We start from the raw sequence: 13,303 nt of genomic DNA on the forward strand, positions 1-13,303 counted from the left end.
CCGCCGATGGGTCGGACCCGAAATAAAATAAAGAGGGCCTGTATAACTTTTCGAGTCCGATGGGTTTTCGGCGTTTCTATGTGGCAGCCCCCATGTCCTCGCCGATAGCGAAATGCCGACGTAATCTCTGCCGTCCATCGCCTTCACCAAATCAACGGCCCATGTTTGATCGGCGATCACCCCTTATGTTTGGCTCCGATATGGCGGAGCCGAAATATTATCAGGGCAGGTTTGTAAAAGCTTTCTGGTCTGTAAGTTCCCCGGGCACAGCGAAAAGGGAGGTCTCCGATATTCCGGAGCCGAAAAGTTATAAAGAGCAGTTTGAATGGGTTTCGGGTCCGCTTATCATTTTTATTAAAATCCGCCGAGTTGGGTTCGCCGATGGGCCGGACCCGATCTCCATAAAGAAAGAGCCTATAAGCATTTCGGGTCCGCAAGCTATATCGCTCCATCGGAGGTTTTATATGTTGGGACCAATGGTCCGCCCCGATGCGATTTGGCGCCAGCCGTTGGATCGGCCCACGCCGGATCCAACGGCCAACATTTAATCTAATGAACAGTGCCGCGCCCGCCCATATTTTCGCGATTTTTGCTGGAAAAATGGGCATTTTGCCTGTTATAAAGGAAAAGGGGCTATTTTTCATATTATTCATATATATGCCGCGCGCGCCTCTTCGTCAAGGGAACATAGTCATTCTTTAATCAATTTCGATCGCCCCAGGCCCAGATTAGCTCCAAACGCAGGGTTTTCACCTCGGCAGGCCTTCAATGACCCTTTACTCATCCAGTTCGTGATTTTAAGTGTTGCTAAAGCATTTTGAGTCGGCCAAGGGCCGATAACCACCCAGAAGTAACAAAGCGCCTCGCAGCAGGTACTTGGGCCAAATAACGGCCACTAATGAGATGATGTGACAGCTTAGAGCATTTTTGAAGCCAAGAGTATCAGGGAAGCGGCAGAGAGTATCAGTCAAAATCTTCCGAAGCAGATGAAAACAGAAGGGCCCCAGCAGATTCAGCAAAGCATCATTAAGCCGTTATGGCTCCCCAACTCGCAGTTATGGCCATGAGGCCAGCACACGACTCAAAGACCTCTCTACACTCATTTCAGAGGCTGCAGCCTCATGCGCAGCCCTTGTTTACATGACTTGAGATGCCAGCTGCCCTAGCGCAACTGTTTTAATATGTTTTTTGCATTTATTTCTAGCATAGATTAGTTTCAGTGACAATGACTGCACATATCTCTTTGATCTGTTTTGAGAGATATTTTTGAGATATTTTCCCCCTTGACACCTGTTCAAGGGAGGTCTGTAGCTATTTTTCTTTATATACCACCCTCTGCACTGTTTTAAGGGGGTTGGTTGTATGACTCCTCTAGAGACTTGCTCTGTATCTGATATGATTTCTTTAATCAAAGACTGCTTAAAGCTTGGAGGATGGACTGTTTGAAGTGTTTTTAATGGTTGAAGAGTGAATGATGGAATTCATGTGCTGCTATATGGATCAATAAGTGTTTCTCACCTCTGTTATTTCAATTTCATACATGCTCAAGTCACAGAACAAAAGATTGGTCTAGAATTTGCTTAGCTGCACTCTATGCTCAGTTTCTGTGGCTTCTTAATGTTTTCCTCTTGATTTAGGCATAAATATGAATTCCTTTATGGCTCATGTTTGATCTATTTCACATATGAATGACTGTTGTTTAAGAATTCTTAGCTGCTCCTAGATAGAGCTCATTCATCTTCCCTCTGTTAAGCTGAGTGAGAGATTCTTTGTTGCCTCTCATTCCTTAGCCCTCATTCTATCCTTTTAGAACTTAAGTGTTGTTTCATGAGCAGCTACCTTGCTCCTCATTCCTCTTGTGACCAAGAAAACGCACCAGCAGTCTCACTCCATAACTCCATGCCCAATGGTTTGAACTTATCATACTATGCATTGCCTCTCTACTTGAAAGCATCCTCCTTCCCACCAAACATAAACAAAACCCCCTTAAACTCATTAGCTAGCCTAATATCATCTTCAACAAAGCTAAATCATAAAGAGAGAGCCCTCTCTGACTGCAGGTAGGCTAGGACCTGTAGTCCAAAGATTGGTTTGTGGTCACCTCGGCCGTATCCCTTTAAGGAGCTTTAGGGACTACCTAAGTGTTAACATAATGGCGACTCGACTGGGGAAAATCCTCAGATAATTTCACAAATCAAGTTGGAAAGCTCCACTGGGAAAGAACCAGACCTTCAAAAGTTTCTTTCTAACCCATACATTCTTAGAAAATTCCCACAAAACAAGCCAGAAGTTGGCTCCCAGGAAGAATTCACGCTATACAAGGTCAAATCCAGACCCAAATCCCACAGTTGCCATTGAAAATCCGAATTTGATCCAAAGAAACCTCAGGAAATTAGAACTAAAGGAGGATTTTGCTGATTCTACTCCTGTGATAGTTCAACCAAACTGTGGCCCAACCCCTGTCAAAGTTCTATTTTGTTCAACCCCTAGTTCCCCTTGTTCATCACCCACGTCTCAAAGAACTCCTTCCACACCTCCATTCACTGCACATACTACCACTACTACTCCTATTATCCCAGTTGTTCCTATTGTCCCTCTTATCCCTGTGAATATGGCTAACAGATATGCACCTTTGCAATTACCAAACTAAAATCACATATTTTGATGGCACAAGTGCCTCCACAGCCCTTCAGCATACAAAGAAAATGCAGGATTACTTTGAAAGCTATGAGATTGACGATGATAGTGTGAGAATGAAGATTTTTGTCCAAAGTTTGACAGGAGATGTCAGGACTTGGTTTAGAGCACTCCCAGCTAATTCCATAGAAGACCCAGAAGCCTTATACCAGTCATTTATCAACAGATGGGAGAAAAAGAAAGACACCTTGCACATACTAGCTGAATATGATACAATCAAAAGAGGTCACAAGAAACAATCTTGGACTATTGTGCAAGGTTCAATAACGTTTATAATGCTATCCCACAAAACTTAAGGCCCCCACCTGACCTTGCCTTATATAAATTCCCTAATGGATTCGACCCAGATATGGCCTACCAGTTAAAAGAAAGAGCCCCTAACAGCCTTGCAAACATGCAAAATGTGGCTGTCAGTGTGGAGGAAAATTTAATTGCCAAAAGAAACAGAGCTAGAACTGAGAGAAGAACCACCTTCAAGGAAGAGCCCTCAGCCTTAGATCAAAAGCTAGATGCTATTATCAACGGCATGCATAGGCTGGGAGACAGAGTAGAGAGTGTTGAGAGGAAATCATCATGGGATGGGCAGCAAGCTAACACTGTCAGGAACCCAAATTTCAGGAAAAATCAAAATCCAAATGCTGGTAGGTCTGGCCCAGACCATTATATAAGACCTCCTTTTCAAGAAAACTACGCAGAGACATCCACTTCTAATGAACCCATAGAGGACACTCACATGAACTTAATGGATTTGAAGGGTGAGCAACAAATTTTTCTAACCCAAGAAGACCAAGATGACCATGAGATAAATCAATTTCAGACTAACTCTGGTGAGTCTTTTGACTTTAAACAAGGTTATGATTCAGCTATTTATGAAGTCCACAAACAGTATAAGCTGAGGACAAGAACCATAGATGTGCCCGAAAAAGTTAAACCAAAGGAGGGCAAACAGCCCAACCAGATTAGAGGCAAGGCTATTATAACAGAAACAGCTGATATAACTGTCCCAAACCCGCACCAAGTGACTATAGAGGACATAACAGACATACAACCTTCTGTTGATCAGCCTCTGCCACCTTCTTCCTCGAAAGAGAACTTGAACAGCGTTCCAAAAATCCCTCTTAAAACTGAAAAACCGCAAGCAATCAATTCCCATAACGTTGATATACAAGAGAAAATCGCTGATAATTCAAATGAAAAAGAAAAAACTGCCATCATCAACACCAAGACTCCATTGGAAAGGCCATTTAATTTAGAGGCAGAGATTGAAAAACTTAAAATATCCATCCCCCTCTCAGAACTTGCCAAACATGATGTGTATAGGCAACAAATTCAAAGATCACTTCAAATGCCAGAGGTCAAGGATGATGTAAATGTTTTAGATGATACCCCTGAGCTGTTGTTCGGTCCTGAAGTTAATGGAAAATCAACATATGGATCTTTTCCACCCTTTTATGTCAGTTTGCACATTCATGACAAAGTATTGCACAATGTTATGTTTGACTCAGGTGCCTCACACAATCTTATGCCCAAAGCTGTAATGGAGAAACTAGACCTTGATGTCACAAGACCCTACAAAGATCTATTCTCCTTTGACTCAAGTCAGGTCAAGTGTTTAGGCTTAATCAAAGACTTATGTGTCTCCTTGGTCCAATTTCCCAACAAGACTATCCTAATGGACGTGGTGGTTGCTGACATCCCACCAAAGTATGGCATGCTCTTATCAAGATCTTGGGGGGGAAAACTCCAAGGATCTCTCCAATTAGACCTCTCCTATGCCACTATTTCAGTCTTTGGGCAACCAAAGAGACTGCATAGAGAAACACTGATGAAATATGTGGTAAGTAGTGAGGAAAAGCCCCAGAATTTCCCTATCTATTCAATCCATTATGATATGGATTATTTTATTTTGTTTAATGATGAAACAAGTCCTCCAACTGATGATAAGCCTATGGATTTAGTACAACGAGCACACATCAATGAAGAATCGGTTGCACATACCCATGAGACTGTTACAACAGCCAATGCAACCAGCACACAAGAAAAACCTCCCGAAACACAAGACTCAGGTCTGCCCAATCCTAAAATGACTAAAACTCTTAATACTAACCACAAGCAAGAAATCACATGGTATTTAGAGTTTGACAGCTCTGTTAACAAGTTAGGAGCAGGGGCAGGAATATGGATTCACAATACACATAACAACCATGCAGAGGGTCATGCTTATAGACTGAATTTCAAATGCACCAACAACATGGTTGAGTATGAGGCACTCCTCTTAGGCCTTAATCTGCTCAAAGCTTTAGGAGCTGCCAAAGTTTCCATTCTAGGTGACTCAGACCTAGTAATCCAACAAATGAAAGGCAACTTTGTTACCAATGATAGAAGGCTAAGAGCTTATAGAACTGCTGCCACTGCAATACTTGATACCTTCACTGAATCCAAGCTTGCCAAGATTTCAAGAAATCATAACATTCATGCTCACAACCTGCCACTTTTGCTAGTACATGCAAGCTTCCCTTTGAGCCAAATCACCATTTCATTTTTAAAATAAAGCATAGGCCTGCTGTCCCAAATAACATTAAATACTGGCAAGTGTTCGAGGATGATGCTCAAATATACAATTTTCTTACCTTACAGCATGAATTTGCAGGCCTAAACATTGATAAGGATACCATGGAGGACCCACAACAACAAGCATCAAACGAAAATCAGCAAGCTGTAACAGCCAGACAGATCCTAAGCCCAATAGTCTTTGACAATGCAAACATTGAAGAGTTGAAACAAATGCATTTAGAGGAAATAGATAAAAAAGAGGCCGAGATTATTGATCTAAAAGACAATTTTCTCCCAGTTGGCCTCACTCCACTAGAAGACATGTTTGATGAAAATGATGTGCCCAAAAAGCCAAAAATGCAGCCTATAAACACTGCCATAGAAGAATACAACATTGGGATAGCAGAGAAGCCCAAAATGATCAAACTGTCTAAATCTTTGCCTCCTGATCAAAAACCAAAGTATGTGGATTTGTTCAAAGAATTTCAAGATGTCTTTGCTTGGTGTTATGAGGACTTGAAGTCCTATGATACCTCAGTAATCCAACACACCATTCCCTTAAAACCAAATCAAAAGCCTTTCAAACAAAAACTTAGAAGAATCAACCCCGTGCTCCTTCCCTTGGTTGAGAAGGAGGTAAAGAAGTTATGAGGCAAGAATCATAGCAGCCATCAGATTTTCCGAATGGGTGTCAAACTTAGTTCCCACAAGAAAGAAAACAAATGAGATCAGACTTTATGTAGATCTCAGAAATCTAAATCAAGTCTCCCTAAAGGACCACTATCCTTTGCCCAAAATGGATCACATTCTACAGAGAGTAGTGGGGTCATCACAAATTTCCCTGCTCGATGGTCTTTCAGGTTTTAACCAAATACTTGTTCACCCGGATGACCAAGACAAGACAGCATTTACCACACCGTGGGGAACATTCAAGTATGTTAAAATGCCTTTCGGCCTAAAGAACGCTGGTGCCACCTTTCAAAGGGCAATGGACATTGCATTCGCCAAGGAAATCCATGATTTCCTATTTGCCTACCTTGATGACTTAACCCCTTTCTCCAAATCTGATAAAGAGCACCTCAAACACCTAAGGCAAATATTCATCACATGTAGGAAATATGGCATTTCCTTGAATCCCAAGAAGTCTCTCTTTGGCCTTGAAGAAGGAAAATTACTTGGACATATCATCTCAAAGGATGGTATTAGAATTGATCCGGAAAGGATCCAAGCCATATTGCAAATCCCATATCCTAGAAATATAAAAGAATTGCAAGCATTCCTTGGGAAAATCAATTTCCTAAGGAGGTTTATTCCAAACTTGGTTGAGCTTATAAGAATGCTAAACAACATGCTCAAGAAAGACGCCAAGGTAAAGTGGTCTCTAGAGGCCAAGCAAGCATTTGAGGGCATTAAATCAGCCTTAACTCAAGCCCCAGTCCTCACAAGTCCAAAATTTGATAGGGACTTTATCATATTTTCATTTGCATCTGATAATACTATAGCTGTTGTCCTTTTGCAAAAGGATGATCAAGGAACTGAAAAGCCAATTGCATTTTTCAGCAGAACCTTAAGAGATGCACCCCTGAAATACCCAATCATGGAGAAGCAAGCCTATGCCCTTGTTAAAGCAATCAAGGAATTCCGAATTTATATTTTATATTCACATGTGATTGCTTATGTGCCAAATGCTATTGTAAAAGAAATATTAACCCAAGAGGGGTTAGAAGGCAAAAGAGGCAAGTGGATTTCTAACATTCTTGAGTATGACATAGAAATAAAACAAACCAAGCTAATAAAGGGACAAGGTTTAGCTAAACTGATGTCCGAAACAAACTTTCAAGCCTTAGACATCAACCAACTGGACAATGAACAGGAGCTGGCGACTCCACAAATCAGTGACACCTTTTTGCAATCCCCATCGTATGCTGATATTTGCTTTGTATTGTTAAACCTCTGTGCTCCCCCAGGATTGTCCAGGACCAAGAAGAGATTTTTAAGAATGAAGGCTTTGAAATTTTGTGTCTTAGGTGGTGCATTATTTTGGAAAAATCATGAAGGTATATTACTTAACTGCTTGATTGTCAATGAAACTAACAATGTCATGAAAGAATTCCATGCAGGGCACTGTGGAGGACATCTATATTGGAAGTCCATTGCTGATAAAATTTTAAGGGCTGGTTTCTATTGGCCCACTTTGTTTGCAAATGTAAAGAAGTTTGCCACCTCATGCCACAATTGCCAAATCTTTGAAGGCAAGAAAAAGTTGCTCCCCTTGCCTCTTAAACCCATCTCAATCGAGAAGCCTTTTCAACAATGGGGTCTTGACTTCATTGGAGAAATCCATCCCTTCTCCTCAGGCCAGCATAAGTGGATCTTAACAGCCACTGACTATTTCACTAAATGGATTGAGGCCATCCCATGTAGGCAAGACAATGACACCACCATTATCCAATTCCTTGAGTGCAATATCCTTTCTAGATTTGGCTGCCTTGAGAAGATCATCACTGACAATGCCGCTGCTTTCAAATCCAAAAAGATGATCAATTTTTTCCATAAATTCCATATCACTGTAGGCCATTCCACAACCTATTACCCTCAAGGTAATGGCTTACTCGAGTCATATAATAAGAGCCTGATCAGTATCATTAAGAAGACCTTGGAAGAAAGCAAGAAGAACTGGCATAAAAAGCTCACCAATGCCCTTTGGGCAGACAGGCTTTCAACAAAAAAATCAATTGGGATGAGCCCTTATGAGCTTGTTTACGATATGGAAGCCAGATTCCCATCTTCTTTGGGCATTTCCATTATGAGGTTGTTGCAGGAGGTTCAAGCTGAACCAAATGATATTCAACGAAGGATCAATCAGACCATTCACCTTCACCAGACCAGAGAACAGGTGTATGACAGAGCTCAAATGTTACAAGAGAGGCTGAAGAAGGCGTTTGACAAGAGAGCTAAAGCCGAGGATTTCTTTATTGGCGACAAGGTTCTAAAGTGGGACTCAAGACGAGAAGACAAGGGAAAGCATGCCAAGTTTGACTTTCTGTGGAAAGGCCCTTTTATCATCAGCACTGTGCAAGGAAATAATACTTATTTCCTCAAATCTGAAGATGCCTCCGCACTTGAAGAAGGCCCGGTTAATGGCCGAGTATTAAAGCATTACCATGTTCCCATCTATTGAATGCAACTCAGGCCAATGTATATATTTGTATATTAGTCTTTGTTTAGACTCAACGTTCTCCTTTTATGTTTGAATAAAGCAATTCGATTGCTAGGACAAAAACGCAGCACAGTTTTGAGTTAAAGGAGCAAAAAATGCAGCATTACAGTTCTCTGTTCTTTGAAATATTTCAAAGAAAGTATTCAGTTTTGATACCTGTGCGCAAATAAGAGATAGATGGCTTCCCAAAGCAGAGTTCAACGCTGTTCTGAACATTCGGTGTCAAAAGGGTAGCGCTGTTACTTATAACAGCAAGTTCTATTAAAAATACTGCATTCAGGCTTCCAGTTCTTCAGTCAGTAGTATCAAAACAGAGGATTTTTTTTAGCGTTACATCTACAGCCTGTTCAAAGACAAGAAAAGAAGAGCTCCAGTTTTGTTCCCTTTTTTTTAGTTCTCAAGCAAAAGTGTATGCAATATCAAGCACGCAGAAGAAAGCAGGCGATGCTTTACTTTTCACAGTGTTTCAGTTAAGGAGGAGTGCTGCATTCAGAAGTTAAAGGTCCAGTCATTCAGCAGTTAGCACAGAAGAAATTTTCAATTAAACAAAAACTACCGAGGATCAAGGCATTCTGACCTGCTGTTCTTGGCTTGTCACATTGAAAAGCCATCCCCAAGTGGATCCACTGTTAGCCTCTTGCTGTGGCAGGTTAAACATCTTTCATGATTGACATTTTTACATGCCAAATATGTCATACTTTTCTTGCTGCAATGCTCCATATTTGATACAGATGGCCAGAGAAGTATCCGTGAAAGTGAGCTAATCTAAATGCCACTACTTTGTTCCAGTCTGGATGAGTAATCCATTTTGATCAGTTTTCAAGCATGGGAAGGCCAAACAGCTTAATCTTGGCAGATTTGTAGTTAGGTAGAGAAACAAGGGTGCTCAACAGCTTAATCTGAGCCCCTGGCTGAAATAAGTGTAGAAGTAGATAGGAGCACTAGCAACAAGAAAGAATGAAAAGCTGGGTATGCTAGTTCAAGTGCACCCAAACCAAAAGAAGAGAAAATGCTAGGTGAGGAGGTCGGGTAGGTAGCTTTGTGGTTGCAGAATCATGGCTTGTGATCCATTTCATATTGTCAAGTGTTATATCTATCATATCACAAGTTGAACGCAGTTGTTCAGTTGGAGGACTTCAAGAAATGCATGTCTAACTTCCCCTTCTTCCTCTTTCCCCAAATCACTCACTAACTTCCCCTAAAAGAGGTCAAGATCTGCTTGATACCTCTTAGATTCATCATGTTCCATATCATTTGCCTTGGTGAAGATCTGCTTCACTTAAGGAATGTCCATGCTCCTTCTATAAGTCATTTTCCCTCTTAATAGCCTAAGATTCACATACTTAGCACTTTCTTATCACTTGTCATGTTAACTACTAACACTACTATGTAGCTCCCTATCTGTTTCCCCTTCCCCTACTAAAACTATGTATATAACTCCCCTATATACTTATCCCCTCCCCCTGGTTGAAAAATAATCATATACATCCTTGGGAATTGCTAAGTTTATCTGAAACTTAGCAAGAACCCTCATTCCCCCCCTCAAACCATCTTCTCATGCATTTTGGACTCCCTCCAATGCATAAAGCCCTTCATCACTCCATAAAACCTCCCAAATGCTTTTTGACTCCTTCACAAAGCATAAAATTCCATTCATATGTATATAAAACCATCTTTTTGCCTTGTTTTGCCTTTTAAGAGGCATAGACCCCTTTTTTGGGCCATTTAACATGCAAAAAACCATGAAAATCCCTCAAATGGCATAAAATTCTTCCTTTTTGGGCCATCGGACCCCTTCCAATGGCTCACAAACCATTTGAAATGCCAAAGGAGACCCCTCTGATTTCATCAAAGCTTCTCTTTTATCAAAAAGCCTTGCTCCGATGCAAAAAGCTCCCTTTTGGTCCCCCTCCGATGTGATATCGCTGTCAGGAGGGGGCAGTCACATGTTAAACATCATAGATATAGGCCTCTGATTGTTTATTGCCTATCGCATGATGGCGATCAGTGTATCGAAATGTGCATTGCAATCCATATATATATATATGTTTCGCCGATGGCCATTTTGCTGATAGGCAATGCTGCGACTTAATCGCAGCCATCCATCGCCCCCGCCCAGAACAATGACCCTCGCCATTTCGGCGATCGCCTGCTTCGGCGATCACATATATGTCAACCCTCTGCCCCGTCAATTGCCGAAATTCCGAGTTAATCTCAGCCGCCCATTCGGGCCCCCAGATCAACGGCCCTAGATTAATCGCATCGCTCCCATATGGCTCCGACTGGCGGAGCCGAAAAGTTATAAGGCGCGGCGCATAAAAGATTTCGGGTCCGAAAGGGGCCTTTTCACAGACAAGTGGGAAAGCTCCGACTGGCCGGAGCCGATGAGTTATCAAATGCAGTGTTAAGGGTTTTCGGGTCCGCGGACCCATTCCACTGTTAAAACCGCCGATTTGGGTTCCGCCGATGGGTCAGACCCGAAATAAAATAAAGAGGGCCTGTATAACTTTTCGAGTCCGATGGGTTTTTGGCGTTTGTATGTGGTAGCCCCCATGTCCCCGCCGATAGCGAAATGCCGACGTAATCTCTTCCGTCCATCGCCTTCACCAAATCAACGGCCCATGTTTGATCGGCGATCACCCCTTATGTTTGGCTCCGATATGGCGGAGCCGAAATATTATCAGGGCGGGTTTGTAAAAGCTTTCGGGTCCGTAAGTTCCCCGGGCACAGCGAAAAGGGAGGTCTCCGATATTCCGGAGCCGAAAAGTTATAAAGAGCAGTTTGAATGGGTTTCGGGTCCGCTTATCATTTTTATTAAAATCCGCCGAGTTGGGTTCGCCGATGGGCCGGACCCGATCTCCATAAAGAAAGAGCCTATAAGCATTTCGGGTCCGCAAGCTATATCGCTCCATCGGAGGTTTTATATGTTGGGACCAATGGTCCGCCCCGATGCGATTTGGCGCCAGCCGTTGGATCGGCCCGCGCCGGATCCAACGGCCAACATTTAATCTAATGAACAGTGCCGCGCCCGCCCATATTTTCGCGATTTTTGCTGGAAAAATGGGCATTTTGCCTGTTATAAAGGAAAAGGGGCTATTTTTCATATTATTCATATATATGCCACGCGCGCCTCTTCATCAAGGGAACAAAGTCATTCTTTAATCAATTTTGATCGCCCCAGGCCCAGATTAGCTCCAAACGCAGGGTTTTCACCTCGGCGGGCCTTCAATGACCCTTTATTATCCAGTTCGTGATTTTAAGTGTTGCTAAAGCATTTTGAGTCGGCCAAGGGCCGATAACCACCCATAAGTAACAAAGCGCCTCGCAACAGGTACTTGGGCCAAATAACGACCATAATGAGATGATGTGACAGCTTAGAGCATTTTTGAAGCCAAGAGTATTAGGGAAGCGGCAGAGAGTATCAGTCAAAATCTTCCGAAGCAGATGAAAACAGAAGGGCCCCAGCAGATTCAGCTAAGCATCATTAAGCCGTTATGGCTCCCCAACTCGTAGTTATGGCCATGAGGCCAGCACACGACTCAAAGACCTCTCTACACTCATTTCAGAGGCTTCAGCCTCATGCGCAGCCCTTGTTTACATGACTTGAGATGCCAGCTGCCCCAGCACAGCTGTTTTAATATGTTTTTTGCATTTATTTCCAGCATAGATTAGTTTCAGTGACAATGACTGCACAGATCTCTTTGATCTGTTTTGAGAGATATTTATGAGATATTTTCCCCCTTGACACCTGTTCAAGGGAGGTCTGTAGCTATTTTTCTTTATATACCACCCTCTGCACTATTTTACGGGGGTGGGTTGTATGACTCCTCTAGAGACTTGCTCTGTATCTGATATGATTTCTTTAAACAAAGACTGCTTAAAGCTTGGAGGATGGACTGTTTGAAGCGTTTTTAATGGTTGAAGAGTGAATGATGGAATTCATGTGCTGCTATATGGATCAATAAGTGTTTCTCACCTCTCTTATTTCAATTTCGTACATGCTCAAGTCACAGAACAAAAGATTGGTCTAGAATTTGCTTAGCTGCACTCTATGCTCAGTTTCTGTGGCTTCTTAATGTTTTCCTCTTGACTTAGGCATAAATATGAATTCCTTTATGGCTCATGTTTGATCTATTTCACATATGAATGACTGTTGTTTAAGAATTCTTAGCTGCTCCTAGATAGAGCTCATTCATCTTCCCTCTGTTAAGCTGAGTGAGAGATTCTTTGTTGCCTCTCATTCCTTAGCCCGCATTCTATCCTTTTAGAACTTAAGTGTTGTTTCATGAGCAGCTACCTTGCTCCTCATTCCTCTTGTGACCAGGAAAACACACGAGCAGTCTCACTCCATAACTCCATGCCCAATGGTTTGAACTTATCATACTATGCATTGCCTCTCTACTTGAAAGCATCCTCCTTCCCACCAAAAATTAAAAAAACCCCCTTAAACTCATTAGATAGCCTAATATCATCTTCAACAAAGCTAAATCATAAAGAGAGAGCCCTCTCTTACTGCAGGTAGGCTAGGACCTGCAGTCCAAAGATTGGTTTGTGGTTACCTCGGCCGTATACCTTTAAGGAGCTTTAGGGACTACCTGAGTGTTAACAATGCAAATACTTGCTTAAACTATGGTAGGTAGTAGCTACTGGTAAATATGTTATTTGTGTGAGTATGATCTACTTTCAAGGATTTTAATTTTAGGTGGTTTTATTTATTTCCTTTCTTTTATTTTTCTTTCTTATAATTTAACATTTAATTTTCTTTTGTGTTTTTACATAGTTCTATAAATACATCAAGGATTATGAAGACCCACCATAGCTACATTATTCAAC

General features: G+C 41.9%; 1 pseudogene; it reads left to right on the plus strand.

Annotated features, from left to right (window-relative positions):
- Window positions 1-200: 200 nt before the first annotated feature.
- LOC149173393 (uncharacterized) overlaps window positions 201-13,303 on the plus strand; it is a 75,493-nt pseudogene continuing 62,390 nt past the window's right edge.

Source organism: Pinus tabuliformis, chromosome 4_2, assembly GCF_031772625.1.
Source record: "Pinus tabuliformis cultivar Carrire ecotype Pingquan chromosome 4_2, CPIR1, whole genome shotgun sequence".
Classification (NCBI taxonomy): Eukaryota; Viridiplantae; Streptophyta; class Pinopsida; order Pinales; family Pinaceae; genus Pinus; species Pinus tabuliformis.